Genomic DNA, 12304 nt, shown 5'->3' with positions numbered 1-12304 from the left:
GTATGATTCCGGTTCCGCTATCTTCTGCCGATTGGACTTACAGAGAGAGGAAGTCCTCGCGGAGATCGACCTGACGCCTTCTCCTCGGCGAGGACAGGCGGCGGCGGCGGCGGCGACGGGGCCTGCTAGTGCTAGGAGATGCAGCGGTCGGGGTTGGGGAGAACTCGTCCTTGGAGATGGGTGCGGTGGGGAAAATAACCTGTGATACGAGCCATGCCATGCTACCGTGCTCCTAGACAATGTGGTGCGTCCGATGTGTGGAAGCCATAGGGATCAACTCACTTCTATTCCATCTGAAAAAAAAACCACTTGTCTATTAGTTTGTCAAAAAAAAAAAAGGTTCCAAAAAAATAAACTCACTTGCAAACTGGGATCGTGGTTTCAGCTCGCCACGGCGACCATCGCTACTCGTCGGGGTTTGGTCCAGCAAGCCGCGGTCACAATTGCAGCATCCTATGGTCTGTTTTCCTTTTCCAGCTCATCGCACCGTCGTTACAACTCACCGCGGCCATGGTCGCAGATATGGAGAGAGGGGTAAGAGGGCAGATGGGGAGTAAAAGGTATGTGTTCAGACGGGAGGGCGTTCTCAAATAAACGAGAGATGAAAGAAAGGGGAGAGATGAACATGTAAGGCCGAGAATAGAGATAAAGGAGAGGATGAAGTAAAAAAAAGTGGTCGCTAGGACCCACCAGTCGTGCGACACGTGGCAGAGAGGTTTCATGAAACATGGGCAAAGGGAGGAGCGTTCGATCGCGGATCGCCCACAATCAAACGAGTCGCAAGCAACTAGCATTGCGCTCAGTCGGTCGCCCCGCTGCGAGGATTTACCCACTAACATCTAAGAGTGCACGATACAATGTTTGAAAGGACATGCGGTGCCCCCATGCGTGGTTTTGGTAATTGATGAAATTCTCTATAGATTAATGGTTGCATTGAGTTATATTGGAAGGATTTGTCCATAGGCTTTTCTTGAAGTCCATGTGTTGGTTTCAAGGAGTTTATGTGTTGACCAAGGTGCTATTAAGGAATTATTCAAAGATTGGTCATGCGAGTGTTGAGCTTATTGCAAGCATGTCTTGAAGAAGAAGATTGTGTGATCATTCATGTTTACCTTCAAGACATCATCCAAATGAAGAGAGTTGGAAAGTTTCAAGGTTGATCAATACTAAGTCAAGAGTGAATCAAATTGATCAACTCAAAAAGCGTAGAAGATGTACCGAGAGGGATCAAGTGATCCCATGGTATGGTAAGCATTGTCCATTGTGCTTTGTGTACTAACCCATGGTCTATGTGAGAGTTCTATGTGGGGTTAGGTACGTGTTCATGGGCTTGCATCAAGAGGAATATATCACTCAACCCATGGATAGGATGACATCAAATGGTGATCGTCATCAAGATTGTCGTGTGCAAGTTCAAGTGGAGCATCACGAAGAGATCAAGTGCTTGAATCTTGCCATCCATTTTGGTGTCAATTGACTTGTGAAGATGTGCCAAAGAGTGGATCACTCATAGTGGAGTATGGGGGAGCAATCAACTAGTCTTCGTCGAGCGAGCGCAATCAAGAAAGGTGGGCCAACTTGAGGGAGTCAAGATCATAATTATCTAGCTTAAGTGGACTTCGTGCAAGGCAAAGGTTTGCCCTTGATAGGTTTTATATTTTACTGGTCTCATGGTGATAGTTTGGATACCGGGTTATAGGATCGATAGCCGAACTATCAAGGGGGGCTCTCAAGTGACTAGCTTGATAGTATCGTTCATCGAGAGCTCAAACCATTGCATCCTTGCATCATCTTTCTTGATTCTTATTTGTATTTTCTTTTGAGGTTTTAGAGCTTGTGGTCATCTTCTTGACAAGCTCGAGTTCATTGAAAACAGAGTTCACATGCTTCTTCTATTGCGTTTTCGGTGTTGGAGGTTTTACCGGTCCTATTCGAGGAAGGGTTCTCACCATTTTCTTTTGGTCCTTTTCTAATTTGCTTATTATTGTTATTTCTATCAAGATTGTGTTAGGCCTTGTCGCTAGCTTTCCAACAAACTTGGTTTCGTTGAATTCGGAGTCCGTTTGCAGAAGTTGTGGCGGTTTTGGTGTTCTGAAAAGGCTGCAGCGGTACTACCGCGAATTGGAGCGGATGTAATTTTTTACTACCGCTCCAGAGCGGTACTACCGCGGCTCCTACAGCGGTAGTACTGCTCCGGACCAAAAACTCGTACCAAGTCATGCGGTGGTAGGCACAGATGTTTTTTTAGTACCGCTTGTAAGCAGTAGTGCCGCTACCCTTTACGTAGTACCGCGATCCCTACCGGTAGTACCGTGAGGACGAGCGGTAGTACCGCTCCGGCGGTAGTACCGCTCTGTGCGGGCTGTAAGGATAACGGTTGGATTTTTCCCCACCTATAAAAGGGGGTCTTCTTCCCCAATGAACCTTATCTCTTTAGCTCGTGTTCTTCCCCCATTGTTGACCTTCTTCGAGCTTGCTAACTCTCAATCCCTTCATGGATTCTTGCTAGTTTTTGAGGGAAAAGAGAGAGGAGATCTAGATCCACATTTCCACCAATCACTTTCTCCTCTATGTGCGGGGAACCCCTTGGATCTAGATCTTGGAGTTCTTGGAGTTCTCCTTATTGTTCTTCATCTCATTTTCCTCCCTAGCATTAGTTGCTTCGGTGGGATTTGGGAGAGAAGGACTTGGGCACTCCGTGTGCCCTTGCCATTGCATTTCGTGCATCAGTTTGAGTTCTCCACGGTGATACATGGAAGTTTCAAGTTGAGAAGCTTATTACTCTTGGGTGCTTGGGCGGCCTAGACGGTTGGTGGTGTTCGGAGCTCAATCATTGTGGTGTAAAGCTCCGGGCAAGCGTCGGGGTCTCCAATTAGGTCGTGCAGATCTCCCCGAGCAATTTGACGGGTTCCGGTGACCGCCCCCAAGGGTTGCCAAAGTATACGGGTTTGGTGACTGCCCCCAAGGGTTGCCATTTGTAGGGGTTCGGTGACCGCCCTCAAGGGTCCCTTAGTGGAATCACGAAATCTTGCATTGTGCGAGGGTGTGAGGAGATTACGGTGGCCCTAGTGGCTTCTTGGGGAGCATTGTGCCTCCACACCTCTCCAAATGGTGATTAGCATCCGCAAGGGTGTGAACTTCGGGATACATTATCGTCTCCGCGTGCCTCGGTTATCTTTTACCCGAGCCCTTTACTTATGCACTTTTCTCTGTGATAGCCATATTGTTTCTTGTCATATATCTTGCTTAGCATAAGTTGTTGGTGCACATAGGTGAGCCTAGTTGTTGTAGGTTTTGTGCTTGACAAATTAATCGATAGGTTTATTCCGCATTTGTTCAAGCCTAAACCATAATTATTTTAAAGCGCCTATTCACCCCCCCCCCTCTAGGCGACATCCACGATCTTTCAATTGGTATCAGAGCCTCGTCTCTCTTTTTTAGGCTTTACCTCCTAGAGAGTAATGATGTCGACTAGGGGTTTAGGATTCTCTGACACTCTTAGTTTCGATGGCACAAATTTTGATGTTTGGGCAATTTGCATGCTTAATCTCTTTAGGGTCATGGACCCAAATTTAGAGCGAATTGTAGATATGGGTTTTTCTCCTCCAAAAGATCCCCAAAGATTACCTTTAGAGGATGAGAAAAACTCTTATCTCAATGCTCAAGCTTCTAATGTGCTTTTCGATGCTTTGAGCAATGTAGTTATATTTCAACTCATGCCATTCCGGGATGCTCATGAGTTGTGGACGAAGCTTAAAGATAAATATGGTGTGTCCAATATTTGTGTGGATGTTTGTTCTCCCTCCATCTCCGGTCGTATAGTCTTCTCAACTTCTTCTACTTCACCTACATGTGGTTTTCCACAAGGTAATGATATGGTGAGTAGTGTTGGTCATTGCAATGATGATAGTATGCTTATTGTGGATGATCCTTCTTCACTATCTTATTGCAATGCTCCTTCTTTGGGCTTTAACACTTCGAGCACTCCAAATGTTTCACATGCTTGTGTTGATAGTTCTTTCATATCATGTAGAAATTGCTTGACTAAATCTCATGATGATATGCTTGTTATGTCTTGTTGCCATGATAAAAATACATCTATTTCCTCGAAATGTTGTGCTAACAATGTAGAGGAAACCCAACATTCCATGGAACAAGATGTGGTTTTTAATGGTGCTTCAAGGGATCCTACATTATCATCTATTGCTTTTTGCCTCATGGCTAAGGCTTCAAAGGTATCTCCTACCTTGAACCCCTATATGTCTCTTGATGATGATGTTGATGCTAATGATGATGAGGATAATGATGAAGAGAATGATAATGTTGCCTCCTTAAAAATGAAGGGGGAAATGATTTTTAAAGCTCTTCATAAAAATAAAATTGCTCATTCCAACTTCATGGAAATAATGTCCATTGCCATTGAAGGCAAGAAATACATTGAGGAGTTGGAATCTCATCTAGAGGAGCATGAGGCCACCATTGAGAAAATGGAAGCTCATGAGCGAGATTACGCAAATGAGATCGCGAAGCTATCTCAAGCTCTTGAACATGAACAAACCACCTCTAAATCTCTTGAGGAGACTTTTGCTCTAGAATTATCTAGAGTGAGGGAATCTCATGATAGAGCTCTTGAGGTGGCCAATGATTTCAAAACTAAAAATGCTAAGCTTGAAGTTGCTCATGCTAGACTCCTTGAGGACTTTGAGCACCTCGAAAATGGCTCTAGGGTCATTAGGAGTGAGCTCATCGAACTCACCTAGTCTCATGCTCAACTTAAAGCTTCCTATTTGAAAGAGCTTGCCAAGTTGCCTTCTCCTCTTGTTGTCAATGATGATGCTTGTGCTACTAACTCTATTTCTTGTGAAGCATCCATTTTGAAGGAGAATGTTGAGCTACGGGCTCAACTTGAGTTGCTATCTAGCAATTATGGGAAATTGGAAGAAAGCCATGAAAAGCTCTCAAGCTCTCATGATGATCTACTAGTATCCCATAATGTGCTAAAGATAGCTCATGAGGCCATGATTGCTAAGGTAACATCAAGTGAGCCTCATGTGGATACTAGCACTACTTTTAGTCAAAATGCTATATTGCCTTGTGCTAGTCCTTGTAATTCTTCCATGCATAACATTGGTACATCTTGTGATGAATTGCTTCCCTTGCCTTGTTGCTCTAACGATGAAGCTTATACTTCCTCTAGTACTTGTGTTGAGACTAACCATGTAGAGGAAATCAAAGAGCTCAAGGCCCAAGTCACTTCTTTGAAGAAAGACTTGGAAAAGAGTCGTGAAGGGAAATCCACACTCAACAATATCTTGAGTGTGCAAAAATCCCCCAATGACAAAGGTGTACTTGGATTCAACTCCAATAAGAAGAAGAAGTCCAAGAGAAACAAGAAGAAGGGCCAAGAACAAGTCAAGAATTTAGCCAAGATTATTTGCTTCAAGTGCAAAGTAGAAGGGCATCCTGTTAGATCTTGCCCATTGAAGAAGAATCCCATTAGTGACAAGCAACAAGGGAAGCGGCCAAAAGTTCACTCTCATGCTCAACCTCAAGTTGAAGAAAGGCTTCTTCCCAAGAAAACTCAAGCTAATGCTTCTCTTGTTGAGAAATCAAGTGAGAAGAAAGTGAAGAGTAGACGTTGCTACTTATGTCATGAGAAAGGTCACGTTGCTTCTTCATGCACTAGTGGTAACTTATCCAATCCAATTATTATTGATGATATCTATTCTCTTGGGAACGATAAGGTTGGCAATGTGTTTGAAGTTTGTTGGTACTCAAAGTGGTGTCAAGAAAAGAACCATTTGGCTAGCGAAGCCTATTGTGACTAACCTCTTAGGACCCAACTTGGTTGGGGCCACCAAGCCCAAACTTGATCAATAGGTGTTGTTGGAGGGCATTGGAGACTTGGCTACATTATGAATAATTAAGGGGACTTCATCATTCTTATTGTCTCAAGCCAAGTCAATTTGATTATCAAGTTTCTATCTTGTATCCAATGTGCCTCCTTGCGGTAACTTGTACTTAATTACATTGAAAGTTACTTGCCCCTTGCATGTTTTGGTTTTGTTCCTTGCATGTGTTTGTATATGTTGTGCTTCCAACTTGCTTATCTTGAGCAATCAAGTATGTGTGTGTTGGGTTGAACATCATGTACGCGTGTGTCGTGCGTTGAGCCTTTATGCTTCTTGTTTGTATCCTAGTTGGCTCGTGTGAGAGATTAATGGAACATCACATTTTGGGGGAGTGATGTGCTTTGTGCACCTCACAATCCTATAAATGTGTGTACATGAGGAATACCATCTAGTATTGATATTACAAGATTATCTAGTCGCTAGGTGGTATATCTCTCATGAGAAATTCAAATTCTAAAAGTCCATTGATTATCTCTCGTTGGATCCTCTTATTGCCTCTTGTTAAGTTTTCTTTGGTATCACATTATGGGGGAGTAATATGCTACGGGCATATTATAAGCCTAGAAAATGTGTACATTTGAGATATTGTCACTTAGAGTTGATATTGTAATTATATTGTTCCTACATGACATGTTAGCTCTACAAGTTGCAGCTTGCTTGTGTTTGTTGTGAAGATGATGTTGGATATCTTTGTTATCTACCACCGGGAATGATTTCCAAATACTTCTTGTCTTTTGACAATTAGTATTCACTTATGTGTGGTAAAATCTATTGATCATCTTTACATTGGTTTTTGTTTTTATTTGCCTTTTCTCTTGCCAAGGATTGTGTCAGCTCCCATTGTCTCCATACCACTTGTGGATCTTGTTAATTTCTTGTTCTTGTCTAGTGTTTTCTAGATATAGTGAAAGTGGTGATCCCAATTTGTGCATTTTGTATTCAAATGCAAATTCTCTATAATGCACAACTCGCGGGGGAGCTATCCTATCTTCTATAAAATGCTCATCTTGTGATCCTTATCAAGTGTGTGTTGGTGGAAGGTAAGCCGTTTTCTTTTTGGTACCTTGTGCCATCATGAAACTTTGTTGAGAGCTCGGTTTGTTTGGAACCATCCTATATTTGGGAGTTTGACATATTTAATTTAGTGTGTATCAATGTATATCTCATTCCTTGATGTATCTTTAATGATATATTCCACGTGATGATTTCTCCATTTGGTATCCCTTTTCACTTGGCATTTCATTTTCATTTGGTTTCGGTTCTTGAAAGTTTCGATCATGCATATTTACTTCATGTATTTTATTTGGCATGCTTTCTTTCTTTGACCCAATATATAAAAGAAACTCTGCCAAGTCTCAAATTGGATGAGATGTGCATGATATTTATTTTCATATCTATATGCACATATTTATGTGGAGTTTGTCCTATGTATTGGTGTTTCTAACTCTTTGGTCCCAATGAGTTTGGGTACCGTTTAGTTTGTGTGTTCTTCTAGGAACCTTTGGAGATGCATTGGATGCTCGGCTCACTCACAAGGAAGGTGTTGTCACCATGTGCTTATTGGAGTCAAGCTAGGATGATCAATGAACTACTATCTACCTTCAATTGGTATCTACTACATCCTTCCAATGGTATCTCGGTAACAAGTATCACCATCTACTTCACACATTTCTTGCATCAACCTTGTGTAGGTTGTATCATGGCATGTAATTCATTCTTTCGTGTGATACTTGTTTCCTTTCTCAAAGCATCTCAACGATGATCTCATGTTGCTAGTTGTGATGTCTTTGATGGTTGTGTGGTAGGAATTCATTTATATACAATAAGACCTTATCTAGCCATGTTCTATGCTTCCAAGCAAATATCTTATTTGTATATGTATGACTTCCTTTTGGATATCTTGTTCCTTCGTGTTGTAACTATGTCGGGTATACATCCTTCTTTGTAGACATATATCATCATGATTTCGTCTATCTAGAACCTTATACACCTGAGAGAAATTACATCTCTAGATGATGTCCTTCCTTTCACGTCCACCTTGTCTTTCTTATGTTATTTCTTTGGTGGCTCCGTGAAAGCTTTTGTGTTGAGTGCGGATCTTATATCTTGTTGCATCTTGATGCACTCTTGTGTGGTGAAGATTATTTTTCCTCATGCTTGTCTTTACGAGGCTTTGCCATCTTAATTGGTATCCCTCATCTTGATAAGGCTTTCTTTTTATTTCTTCACCATGGGTGGTCGCAAGCCGTGTTGTTACCTCACATTTTAGTGAGCTTGTGAACCCATATTTGCTTGTTGGATGTATGTGGGGAGGACATGTCATGCACCGTGTATCTCATTTATCCAAGACTATGTTGATGCTCTATGCTCATCCTTATATTAGTCTTCTCAAGTGCTTTGTCATGACTCACACACATCATTTTGGTTGAGTCTTTTCTTAAGTTGCCTATTTTGCATGTTGCTCAACCATGTGTTTGTTGCAAGTACTAGGCTCTGTTTCCTATATGCTCACTTGCATTTGTTGTGAGTTTCTATTGATTTTGGGGGAGTGATGATCCTATTTTGTGCCCGTTGTATTCAAATACAAATATTCTTATTTATGCACAAATCATGGGGAGCTTCTCTAGTTTCTTTAGAACACTTCTATGCTCATATCATAATATCTTTTATTCTTGTGGATCGTAGGATCTTTGGTCTAGTTGGTTCAATTGATATCCTTTGATTGCTTACTTCAATTGGTATCTTTTGACTGCTTGATTGCTTGTGTCTCTCTTTGTTATGTCTTTATGGCATATCATTCTTTAGCAATCTTTGTGCCTCAATATAGTTTGTGTTCCTCCAAGTATTTACCTTTGGATATGTGTATTGCATTCCACTCTCTTGTTGAGAAATACACAATTTATGGAGGACCACAATTTATATTGGGCTTCTTAGCTTTTCGCCCATTTTAGCAATCGATGCCAATGGGGGAGAAGTTTCAGAGAGTTTTACGGAGAAGGTTAGAGAGTTATCTCCTCTTGCTTCGGTTTTGTTCCTTAGCATTTGCATCTCATACGCATGCACTATTGGTTGTTGCATTGCATGGTGATTCACTATTGGTTGTTGCATTGCATGGTGATGCATAATTCCTTGTATAAACTCTCTTGAAAATGATTGTCATCAATTACCAAAATGGGGGAGATTGAAAGGACATGCGGTGCCCCCATGTGTGGTTTTGGTCATTGATGACATTTTCTATGGACTAATGGTTGCATTGAGTTATATTGGAAGGATTTGTCCATAGGCTTTTCTTGAAGTCCATGTGTTGGTTTCAAGGAGTTTATGTGTTGACCAAGGTGCTATTAAGGAATTATCCAAAGATTGGTCATGCGAGTGTTGAGCTTATTGCAAGCATGTCTTGAAGAAGAAGATTGTGTGATCATTCATGTTTACCTTCAACACATCATCCAAATGAAGAGAGTTGGAAAGTTTCAAGGTTGATCAAGACTAAGTCAATGAATCAAGTTGATCAACTCACAAAGCGTAGAAGATGTACCGAGAGGGATCAAGTGATCCCATGGTATGGTAAGCATTGTCCATTGTGCTTTGTGTACTAACCCATGGTCTATGTGAGAGTTCTATGTGGGGTTAGGTACGTGTTCATGGGCTTGCGTCAAGAGGAAGATATCACTCAACCCATGGAGAGGATGACATCAAGTGGTGATCGTCATCAAGATTGTCGTGTGCAAGTTCAAGTGGAGCATCACGAAGAGATCAAGCACTTGAAGCTTGACGTCCATTTTGGTGTCAATTGACTTGTGAAGATGTGCCAAAGAGTGGCTCACCCATAGTGGAGTATGGGGGAGCAATCAACTAGTCTTCATCAAGCGAGCGTAATCAAGAAATTAAGGTGGTCCAACTTGAGGGAGTCAAGATCATCATCATCTAGCTCAAGTGGACTTTGTGCAAGGCAAAGGTTTGCCCTTGATAGGTTTTATATTTTACCGGTCTCATGGTGATAGTTTGGAGACTGGGTTATAGGATCGATAGTCATATTATCAGGGGGCTCTCAAGTGACTAGCTTGATCGTATCATTCATCGAGGGATCAAAACATTGCATCCTTGCATCATCTTTCTTGATTCTTATTTGTATTTTCTTTTGAGGTTTTAGATCTTGTGGTCATCTTCTTGACAAGCTCGAGTTCATCAAAAACGGAGTTCACATGCTTCTTCTATTACGTTTTCGGCGTTGGAGGTTTTACCGGTCCTATTCGAGGAAGGGTTCTCACCATTTTCTTTTGGTCCTTTTCTAATTTGCTTCTTATTGTTATTTCTATCAAGATTGTGTTAGGCCTTGACGCTAGCTTTCCAACAAACTTGGTTTAGTTGAATTCGGAGTCCGTTTGCAGAAGTTGTGGCAGTTTTAGTGTTCTGAAAAGGCTGCAGCGGTACTACCGCGAATTGGAGCGGATGTAATTTTTTACTACCGCTCCATAGCGATACTACCGCGGCTCCTACAGCGGTAGTACCGCTCCGCACCAAAAACTCATCCCAAGTCATGCGGTGGTAGGGACGGATGTTTTTTAGTACCGCTTGCAAGCAGTAGTACTGCTACCCTTTGCGGTAGTACCACGATCCCTAGCGGTAGTACCGTGAGGACAAGCGGTAGTACCGCTCCGGCGGTAGTACCGCTCTGTGCGGGCTGTAAGGATAATGGTTGGATTTTTCCCCACCTATAAAAGGGGGTCTTCTTCCCCAATGAACCTTATCTCTTTAGCTCGTGTTCTTCCCCCATTGTTGACCTTCTTCGAGCTTGCTAACTCTCAATCCCTCCATAAATTCTTGCTAGTTTTTGAGGGAAAAGAGAGAGGAGATCTAGATCCACATTTCCACCAATCACTTTCTCCTCTATGTGAGGGGAACCCCTTGGATCTAGATCTTGGAGTTCTTGGTGTTCTCCTTCTTGTTCTTCCTCTTATTTTCCTCCCTAGCATTAGTTGCTTCGGTGGGATTTGGGAGAGAAGGACTTGGGAACTCCGTGTGCCCTTGCAATTGCATTTGGTGCATCGGTTTGAGTTCTCCACGGTGATACGTGGAAGTTTCAAGTTGAGAAGCTTATTACTCTTGGGTGCTTGGTAACCTTGAGATTGTTCCTCTTGGGTGCTTGGGCGTCCTAGACGGTTGGTGGTGTTCGGAGCTCAATCATTGTGGTTTAAAGCTCCGGGCAAGCGTCGGGGTCTCCAATTAGGTTGTGGAGATCGCCCCGAGTTATTTGATGGGTTCCGGTGACCTCCCCCAAGGGTTGCCAAAGTGTACGGGTTTGGTGACCGCCCCCAAGGGTTGCCATTTGTACGGGTTTGGTGACCGCCCTCAAGGGTCCCTTAGTGGAATCACGACATCTTGCATTGTGCGAGGGCTTGAGGAGATTACGGTGGCCCTAGTGGCTTCTTGGGGAGCATTGTGCCTCCACACAGCTCCAAATGGAGATTAGCACCCGCAAGGGTGTGAACTTCGGGATACATTGTCGTCTCCGCGTGCCTCGGTTATCTCTTACCCGAGCCCTTTACTTATGCATTTTTCTCTGTGATAGACATATTGTTTCTTGTCATATATCTTGCTATCACTTAGTTTTTTATCTTGCTTAGCATAAGTTGTTGGTGCACATAGGTGAGCCTAGTTGTTGTAGGTTTTGTGCTTGACAAATTAACCGCTAGGTTTATTCCGCATTTGTTCAAGCCTAAACGGTAATTATTTTAAAGCGCCTATTCACCCCCCCTCTAGGCGACATCCACAATCTTTCAATGTTGCTCATACATGTATGATTGACAGTCCAGATGCAAACAATTGTTTATGATGTAGGTTAATTTTGCATGGAGCTTTGTTAGTTTCTTTATGTTAGCTCCAATGAAGGACATTTGACGTAGCAAAAGGTGATTGTATATTGTTAGATAATGATGTATGGGTTAATTACCACATGTAGGTAGTAATTATATTTGTTACTCCCTTTCATTCTGTAGGATCGAAAGTATGTCTAGAGGGGGGGGGGGTGATTAGACTACTTGACCAAAATAAAAATCTAGCCTTTTCCCAATTTTAGTTCTTGGCAGATTTTAGCAACTTAGCACAAGTCAAACAATCACAATACAATTCAAGCAAGCATGCAATGAGTATATGAGCAGCGGAAAGTAAATCATGCAACTTGCAAGAAAGTAAAGGGATAGGATTGGAGTGTGCAAACGCAATTGGAGACACATAGAGTTTTGGCGTGGTTCCGATAGGTGGTGCTATCGTACATCCACATTGATGGAGACTTCAACCCATGAAGGGTAATGGCTACGCGAGTCCACGGAGGGCTCCACCCACAAAGGGTCCATGAAGAAGCAACCTTGTCTATCCCACCATGGTCATCACCC

At 42.4% G+C, this 12304-nt stretch overlaps 1 protein-coding gene across 1 annotated transcript in view; it reads right to left on the bottom strand.

Annotated features, from left to right (window-relative positions):
* The window catches only part of LOC119312255 (protein RTE1-HOMOLOG-like), a 2831-nt gene extending 2641 nt beyond the window's left edge, over positions 1-190 (bottom strand). The window contains exon 1 of the mRNA XM_037587980.1: positions 42-190. The gene's annotated coding sequence lies outside the window, so the exon portion shown is untranslated. The remainder of the gene's footprint in view (positions 1-41) is intronic.
* Between the last annotated feature and the right edge of the window lie 12114 nt (positions 191-12304).

This window comes from Triticum dicoccoides, chromosome 5B, assembly GCF_002162155.2.
Source record: "Triticum dicoccoides isolate Atlit2015 ecotype Zavitan chromosome 5B, WEW_v2.0, whole genome shotgun sequence".
Classification (NCBI taxonomy): Eukaryota; Viridiplantae; Streptophyta; class Magnoliopsida; order Poales; family Poaceae; genus Triticum; species Triticum dicoccoides.
Note: the sequence above shows the minus strand (reverse complement) of the source record. Positions and strands in the feature narration are given on the sequence as shown.